At 33.1% G+C, this 9,176-nt stretch overlaps 1 non-coding gene across 1 annotated transcript; it reads left to right on the top strand.

The window, feature by feature from the left end:
• Positions 1–6,556: 6,556 nt before the first annotated feature.
• Positions 6,557–6,638, top strand: Trnas-gcu. Its single transcript has one exon. It is a non-coding gene; the product is annotated as a tRNA-Ser (tRNA).
• Positions 6,639–9,176: the final 2,538 nt, after the last annotated feature.

The raw sequence follows: 9,176 nt of genomic DNA, 5'->3' as shown, positions 1-9,176 counted from the left end.
TAAAACTTATATCAAGAATACATTAATTGTCTTTAACATACTAATTACTAAAGACATAAGACTGCTAAATGTCTGTCTGTCAGTTTTTACATTCGTCCGTCTGTCTGTTTCAATCTGTGCTCTGTAAGCAACCACTTTAATATCAAATGAATGAATAATGTCTTCTTGAATGTGTGCAAATACTCATAAATGATGAAATGATTCTTTTTTTTGAGTTTCGTTCAAAACTTATATTCATTAAGAATTGACTCAATGAATGTGACTGACAAAGTGACTGCCTGACAGACAAACAGAGACAATTTTGTTTATAATTTCTTGTTGACGGAAGTACCGGAAATTCAACAAGCCATTAAAAAATACTAAAAACAAATATTAAAAATGTGAAAACAACAAATGCAAATTGTTTTTTTTTTTTCTTATAAAAAGAACTTGAAAATTATTAATTATAAAGTTTATTACCATTATGACGTAAAACAACGGAAGAAATTCGTCATTTTGTAGAGAAATCATTAACAGAATGTTTATCATTTTGAGAGAAAAATAAAAATAGAAGAAAACAATTGAAAATGTTGTAATTATGTGTTTTTGATTATAAAGTCACGTTCGTGTTAAATATCTTGTAGGTCTAAGTTAAAATGTGGTACAAGCTTAAGGGCAAAATAGTTAGTAAGTATCAAAATCGGCAGTAGATGCTTAAGTATCGTTTCAACTGAGAAAATATCGAAAATCTGTGAACTAAACCAAAATCCCTGTGATCACTTCAGTTTTACCTTAAAAATGGACTATTATATGTAAGGTAAACCTTAAATCGGCTGTCATTAAATGATTCTGCGACCATTTCAGTTTTCCATTAAGAGTGGATTATTATATGTATGTATGTTAAACCTTAAATCGGCTGTAGATCATTAATAAATCATCTCTCAGTCTGTTCTAGTCTGGTAGACCGGAGGTGGTGGGTTCGATTCCCACCTGAGGCATTGGTAAAGGAGAGCACAATATTCCCGATAGAGACCTAAGTGTATTTCTTCGGATTTGATGTATATATGTAAGTACATCCTCCTTTCAAAGTAACGAAAACATCTCTTCAAAAATGGATTTTTATATGAGTAACCTATTGGCTGTGGATCCTCCAAATATTCTCTTTCCGATGTAAATTTGTAATCACTTCAATTTTCCATCAATCGATCATAAATTTTCAATTAAAAATAAATTTTTCTATGCTAAATCTTCAATCGGCTGTAGCTTCTTTCGATTTCGATTCAAAGATTTTGGACCTGCACGGTTTATGGGTTAAGATTACCTGATTTGAATAAAACTTCGGATATATTACTATATAATACTCTGAAAATACTTTATTATACCCTACTATATTGGCAAGGGTATTATGTGTTTATGCTGATGTATGTAACACGCAAAAATATTGGCCATGCACCCCACCTTAAAATATACCAATCGGTTTAGAATCACTTTCTGAGTCGAATATTTTATGTCCGTCAGTCTGTGTTCCCATGTAAACACTGTACGCATGCTACAGGTCGCAATTTTCAAAATAATTTAATGAAATTGGGCGCATTTCTCTTGGCCCGGTATCGGTACATTATTTCACCTAACCCTCATAAAAGCAAACACCCCGAATAAGGCTTATGTTATATGTTCCAGTATCTCTACAAAATTGGCCCAACTGAGTTTAAACGTTACTACCGATTTTTTTTAACAAACGGGTCTCATTTGACTCTAGCCCCCATACGAAGTCTGCTTCATTTAAATAAATGAAACTCTGCATAAATAACATGTTATTTATACCACTGTAATGGGGAGGGTATTATGCGTTTGTGGTGATGTTTGTAACACCTAAAAATATTGGTCCAACACCTTAAAGTATACCAATCGGCTCAGAATCACTTTCTGATTTGATATTGATATGTTGGTCTGTCTGTCCGCTGTGCACCCAGGTAAAGCTTGAGAGCTACAGATCGCAATTTTCAAGATAATTTAATGAAATTTTGCACATACTCTTTTTTTGACTCTTCGGTCCATTATTTCGCCTAGCCGTCATGCAGACATACTCCCCGAATAGGGCTTTTGAGCTCATAATCATGTTAAATGTTTTAGTATCTGTACAAAAATCTTTATAAAACTTAGTTTTATATAAGTCTAAATGATACTACCGATTTACGAAATGATCGGGCCTTATTTGACCCTGGCCCCCCTACAAAGTCCTCTTCAGGACTATTATCACTATAAAATTCTGCATATATAAGTTTAATGCAGATCTAAATCCCTCTACCAAAATTTACAAGGATAGGTCCGTATTTACCTCTGCCCCGTATAACCCCTCTTTCAGAAAAGTAATTTTTCTGGCAACAAATTGTTAAGATATTTCGGAATTAAGGCGATAAAAAACTAAAATGGTTTATTATTTGAAATAATTGACATTTTTACATACTACTCACTGTTGTAGGGTATCATATGGTAGGCCAAGTCCGACGATACATATGAATATACTAATATTTGGACAACATACTTATTTGTTTTTATAGAGAAGTCGGTTATGTTGAATTTCATAGCGATAAAGGGGAGTTTGTATGGGGACTTTTTTCTACATAGGGATTTTATCGAAATTACCTACATATATAAAACCACAGGGTGTTTTTAACATTCGTTTTTGCCTATACCAAAATAATGCACTTTTACTTGTAATTTTTGTGTGTGTTTTTTTTTATTAAAAATTTATTATTGTAAACAAAACAGTCCAAAGTCCAAAGCAGAATGTTGTTTTTTCTTTTCTTCTTCTTTTTTCTATTTTATGCATTCAACAGCAACGACATGCATTTATGGATGGTCGCAATAAATAAACCAAAAACAACAAAACAGCAACAAAAACAAACAACCAAAAAAGTAACAATAAATAAGACAACAACAACAAAAAACAGCAACAGAAAATTCATCATCATGATCCATGTTGTTGTGGTATGAAGGAAACTCATTTGATGTTTTGTTGTTGTTGTTGTTGTAACTGCTGTTGAATGAATGAGAATTATAAAAATAAATTTTATGTTGTTGTTTTTGTATATGTGTTTTTTTAGCTTAAAAGAATTTGTGTTTTGGAATGCGAACACAAGAGGCCAACAAGACTCTAGTTGAGAAAAGAAAGAGGGAGGTGGTTAGGAGCAGAGGAGGAAGAAACAATGTGAATTTAAAATTCACAACAACAAAGTGATTGCATTGAAATAATAAAAGGAACCGTTACTTTTTGGTAAAAATAATATTGCAATTCATATTAAAAATAACAAACAGCAACAATAGCAACAACAAAAACAACACAATTCCAAATAACAAATAATAATAACGAAAAAAATAACAGCAGTAACAACAACATTAAATTTTTTGCAAATGTAAATAAATACAAGGCGAATGATGTGTTGTGTTGTTTTGTTTTGATTTGTTTAGTTTTGTTTCTCTGCTTTTTGTTTGTTTTGGATTTTGAATCATTCATTTTCAACAGAAAAGAAACTTGTTTTAGTTTTTTGTTTTTTTTGCAAAAGAAGCAAAACAATTTAACAGAAATAATAATAAACAAATTTTTTGACAAACGTCGTGGTACTACGTTTAAAAGTTAAATTTTAAAATTAGTCAAAATATTCAACCTCACGTTTAAAAATCTATTTTTAGATTTGTTATGAAATAAAAAAAAATGAAATAAAATAAAAACTATTAATAAAACTAATAAATTTAGCTTAGTCAGCTTAAGCTAAATGTTGTTTCAATGAAAACATTTTTTTTTTTTGTTTTTTTAATAAATAAACATAATTTTGATTTATTTAAATTTTTGCAAACACGTGTAAGAAATGATTAAATAAACTATTTTTATTTTAAAGCAACATTGAACTTAATAATAGAGTGGCCAGATTTGAAAAATATGTGTGTTCCCTGCATCAAAAGTGTGTCATAAATTTATGAATTTCAGAACTCCTTTTTTATAGGGTTTAGTTCATTTTAAGATACCGTCTCTCAAAATTTTAATTCTGAGCTAAATATCTGTTGAGCTGTGTTAAAGGACTAAAATATCCTTTTTAAGGGTGTTCCAGAATGCTTGATATCATTTATTTGTAGACTCTACAGCTTGTTGGTACTCATTTTATGGATGGTGAGTAGAAAAAACAGAATTCCTTGTGAGTCCAGTCGTGTAGTAAATTAATAACAAACATTCCAGAACCAGCATTGCCTCTGATCTCTCTTATGTCTTCAAAAGACAAGGAATATATGTACATATGCAGTATTTTAATGTTTTGCAAACAAAAAATTTCAAAAATATCATTGGGCATCCTTTTAGTCGAGTATGATCAATAACGTTAGCTATAGAGCTAAAAGCTTTTCCCTTTTATATTACAACAGCGTCAGTTATAATACATTTACATTCTTCGGAAGTTCCCACTACAATTTATCTTGGCCCCGGATCGAACCGATTGTCAATCAACCAACGGCAGCAGATCAACATTTTGTGGATATAAGGGTTCCCAAAGAGAAGTATAAATACTAATAATTCGGAAATTTTGTAATATAGTAGAGCTGGAAAAAGTAGTTTTCGATATGTGAACAGTTATATTCAATATCAGACTGTCCTATTGTAATTCCGCCTCAGATGTTATTGGAAGAGTTCCTCATTACAATAGCATATATATATGTACATACGTAGTTGGATTTTTTCCAATGTCATACCAAAAGACAACCTTCAATGTAAAACTGAAATGTATCCTTTACATCCGAATTTTCCTTCTAACTACAATAACATACAATTGGAATAATTCTTTTGACATATCAAAACGAGACCTTCATATTTGAATACGGGATTATTAATCATATTTTGAAAAGATTCACGCAACATTTGTAGAGAATTTTACTGTCGTATTCCGTCCATCCGGGGGCATGATACCTTGATGAAAGACCCCATCTTGGTGATATTGCAATTCGGTGAAAATATGTGTTACCAGTCCCTCTAGTCTGCCGGGACTATTAACTGGTGTTGATCAAATGTAACCTCGTCCTTTCCTTGGAATGATTTGACATGGGGTTGAATCAGATAACCACAAATCTGGTACCACGGGAACCGGTAGCCCTCAGGGCAGAGCTTCGGTCTTTGTCTTGTCCCGGTTATTGAAGAGGTCCCTTCGGGGTTCATATTGGCTGTAGTTTAAACCCAAATTCGCGGGAAGAGGCTGTCGGTTTAAAGACTGACGCATGGTGAATGCTATAGTTATGGTTAAGCCGAAATCAACAGATACCCCAAAGAGGAGTGACTGTGGTACAAGGTGTTGAAAATGAGTTGGTGTTAATTGTATTACCCACTTACCCACCCGTATACCTATAATGAGTGTGTCAGATGTTGTTCTCTATGAGTGTCGAATGAATGGGAAGTGTGATGGGTTAATACCATTGAATTTTCCTTCCTTGTCCGGGTATTTTTAGGATTTACTCTCTTCGCACCAGATTTATCACAGTGTGTTCTCTGTGAGTAAGAACAAGTCCTCGGCTTATTTGATGGATTCGTGTTTCAGTCTACCGAATACGTCTCTAGGTGCTGTTGACGACTCAAAAGAGGTCATCTCATTTGCGTGCTTGTAAACGGAACTGATGTGTTTGCATCTCGGAAGTTAAGCAACGGAGTAGCAATGGTCAGAGATTAAACAGCTCGAGTACGTGAGGAAAGTACTTGTACATGGACCGGCAGAACCATAATTTCTGAATTTGTAGACTAAACATTAAAGTATAACTTAATTCCACAGACTTCGATATACTGTCATACTAGATATACAGAGGAATGACTGTGGGACTAAGTGTAGGAAATGAGTTGGTGTTAATTGTACATTATACTGGCTGTTTTACGGAACTTATCCAGCCGTATACTTAGAGCGAGAGTGCCGCATGTTGTTCTCTATGATCGAGTCAAATGAATGAGAAGACTGCTGAGTTGACTGGTGATGGATGAAAGGTATTTTATAGATACTATTGATGTATCTTTCCATGTTCAGGTATGTTCAGGATTTACTCTGTTTATACAAGATTTACCACAGTGAGTTCCCTGTGAGTGAGAACAAGTCCTCGGCTTATTCGATGGATTCGTGTTTCGGTCTACCGAATACTTCTATATGTGCTGTTGCCGACTCAACAGAGGCTATCGCATCTGCGTGGCTGTAAACAGAAATGATGTTTTTGCATCTCGGAGCAATAATGTTCAGAGATTAGATAGCTCGAGTACTAGAGCAAAGTTCTTGTACATGGATCGGCAGAACCATAATTTCTGAATTTGTGGACCAAACATCAAAATATAGTTTAATACCATAGACTTCGATGCACAGTCATAGAAGATATATTGTTTTAATTGTTTTTCATTTATATTATCCTTTATTGCTATCTTAAACTTAAATGCTTGAATATCCTTTATCTAAAGGATACGTTTACCTTACAGTTTTAAAAACAAGTTTAAACTATCAAAAAATAAAAAGTTAAAAACCATGTAAATATATCCTAAAAATATACTAGTTCTTAAACAACATATGACGAGGTGGCCGAGTGGTTAAGGCGTTGGACTGCTAATCCAATGTGCTCTGCACGCGTGGGTTCGAATCCCATCCTCGTCGAAAACGATTTTTGTTTTAAGGATATGCCTAAATGATTTTTCAAATTAAGAAATGAATTATCAAATCAAACCATTATATGCAATAAAAACTCATTTACTCTAAAAAAGGATAATAACAAAGGATAATAGAATGTCTTAAAGTAAACGCAGCAAAATGTTTAATGTAGCTGAAAAAATTATTTTTTTATATGCATTTTAAGGAGTAAAAGCCAAATACAGTTTATGTGCTTTTTAAAAGTATGTATCCTTAAGTGCAAACAAATAAATAATGTCGAAATAAATATTTTTCTATTTTAACTAATCTAATTTGTAGTAATTTTTTATTAAATACTTTTTTTTGGCATAGATTTTGTCCATTTAACCTTCATATCCGCTTTTCAACCAAACTCTATATACGATTTTATTTAGTTCACATATTGTCGTCAGATTGGCGCATTTCAATTTGTTAAATAAATGCTCGCATGTGGTATTTTACTTGTCCTTCATGATAAAGTACTCAAACAATTTAAAATTCCTTATGTTACTTGACCCATACGATGACAATTTTTTGCTTGTTACTTTATTACTGGCAATGGAATCTGGAATCAGGCAAAATATGAAAACCTTTAGCGAGAGACTAAAACTCACGATTAGCGAGAGACTGAAACTCACGATTTCTTAAAAACTTATCTATCGCTAGCTCAAGTTTCCAAAGAAACTAGTCTTTCGCAAGTTTAAGTTACCTATAAAAACTGGTCTCTCAATTATGCGCAAGTTAAATCTTAAGCTTCCTATATCTCTCTCTATCGCTAGCTCAAGTTTCCAAAGAATCTTGTCTCTCGATAGAGCTTAAATTAAATCTCAAGCTTCATATTTCTCTCCCTTCTAAAGAAACTTGTCTTTCGCTAGCTTAAGTTTCCTATAGAAACTTCTCAATTACTAGCTAAAGCTCAAGTTTCAAGTTATGGAAACATCTCTCTTGCTATCTAAAGGTCATGTTTCCTACAAAAACTTGTTTATCGCTAGCTCAAATTTTCAAAGAATCTTGTCTTTCGCTAGCTTAAGTTTCCAATAGAAAATTGTGTCGCCATAGTTCAATTTTCCTATAGAACGTTCTCAATCACAGCTCAAGTTTTCTATGGAAATTTCTCTCTCGCTAGCTAAAGCTTAAGTTTTCTATGGAAACTTCTCTCTAGCTAGCTAAAGTTCAAGTTTCAGGTTATAAAAGCTACTCTCTCCTATAGAAACTTATTTCTCGCTAGTTAAAGCTCAAGTCTCCGCTCAAGAGACTCTCTCACTAGGTCAAGCCCAAATTCCTTATAAAAACTCGACTCTCGCTATCTTATTTTCCAGTTTTTGAGTGAACCCTTCTGCTTTTTACTTCTAGTCAAATTACTTTTTTGGTGACTAAAAATCTCCATCCTTACTGCAACTAAACAAAAAACAACATATTTAAAATCAAAAAGTAACTATGCATGTTTCGATCTAGGACATCAAAGAGAGTAGTGAATGTGTGGCAGTAACAGCAGTAAATAAAACAAAATTTTTACTAAAAGAACAATTCATTAAAGAAAAATCCTTGCATAATGTCATGCCACTACACCATACCATGATCCCTATACCACTCCAACGAAAAAAAAAAAATCTACTGTGTCATTCTGTGTCATGGCATGCCATTGCATTACAATGCATTTCTTTCCTTCATCCACATCCATTCACTTTGTTGTTTTGGATTTTTATTTTCATTTGCAGTCAGCCAGGCAGGCAGGCAATGAGTAAGTTCAGTCAGTTAGTATACTATACTATACAAACAATGTAGACACAGTAAGTTGCAAAGTGTATCCAGTCATGTTTTGCTAAATAAATAATGTCCAACCAAGAGGAATATCCCAAGACTACTTCATTCACAAGTTGTTACTTGAGTTGTTATTTAAATTTCTTTTTTACAGTTTTTGTTCGTTCGACCAGCATGTGAAAATATTTATTTACTGTGTGCAAATATTTTTATATTATTAAATAGTATTAGGGGTTTTCAAAAATATATATAAATGTTTGAAACCAGAGCTTAACTAAAATTGGTGGGATCTCAAAAATACTATCAAAACCCATATTTAAGGTGCCGATAAAATGGAGCAGATTCAATCTACGGTCCCTTCGACAAACTTTGGTATAAATTCGCATGATTTTTTGTGATATGTGGTTTTCGGGATCTTACTATTAATACTAATAGATCCGCTTGTGAGACATTTGCGAGATGTTTGATAAATTGGCGCTCTTGATAAAGAGGGCAGAATAAAGAGAAAAGGTATATCCAGTGAGAAAAACCCACAAACTATTCCTTTTCCTACAAAAATGAATGATAACGGCAATTAAACGGCAGAGGTATAAAGCGCCTATTAGGCGATCAACCGCCATTTGTGAGCTCCATTGGACAAGCTTTTAAAAATAGCTGTCTAATAGCAGCTTTTAAAAAATACTCTTACAAGAACTTAAAGTTCCATTTACTTAGTTATAGAGAGAGTGTCTTTCTCAGACCGCTAGCAAGTTGAACCATAGCTTG

The sequence above is a fragment of the Lucilia sericata genome, unplaced genomic scaffold (assembly GCF_015586225.1).
Source record: "Lucilia sericata isolate MDLA Ls3-8-SP2 unplaced genomic scaffold, ASM1558622v1 Contig000284F_arrow, whole genome shotgun sequence".
Taxonomy (NCBI): domain Eukaryota; kingdom Metazoa; phylum Arthropoda; class Insecta; order Diptera; family Calliphoridae; genus Lucilia; species Lucilia sericata.
Note: the sequence above shows the minus strand (reverse complement) of the source record. Positions and strands in the feature narration are given on the sequence as shown.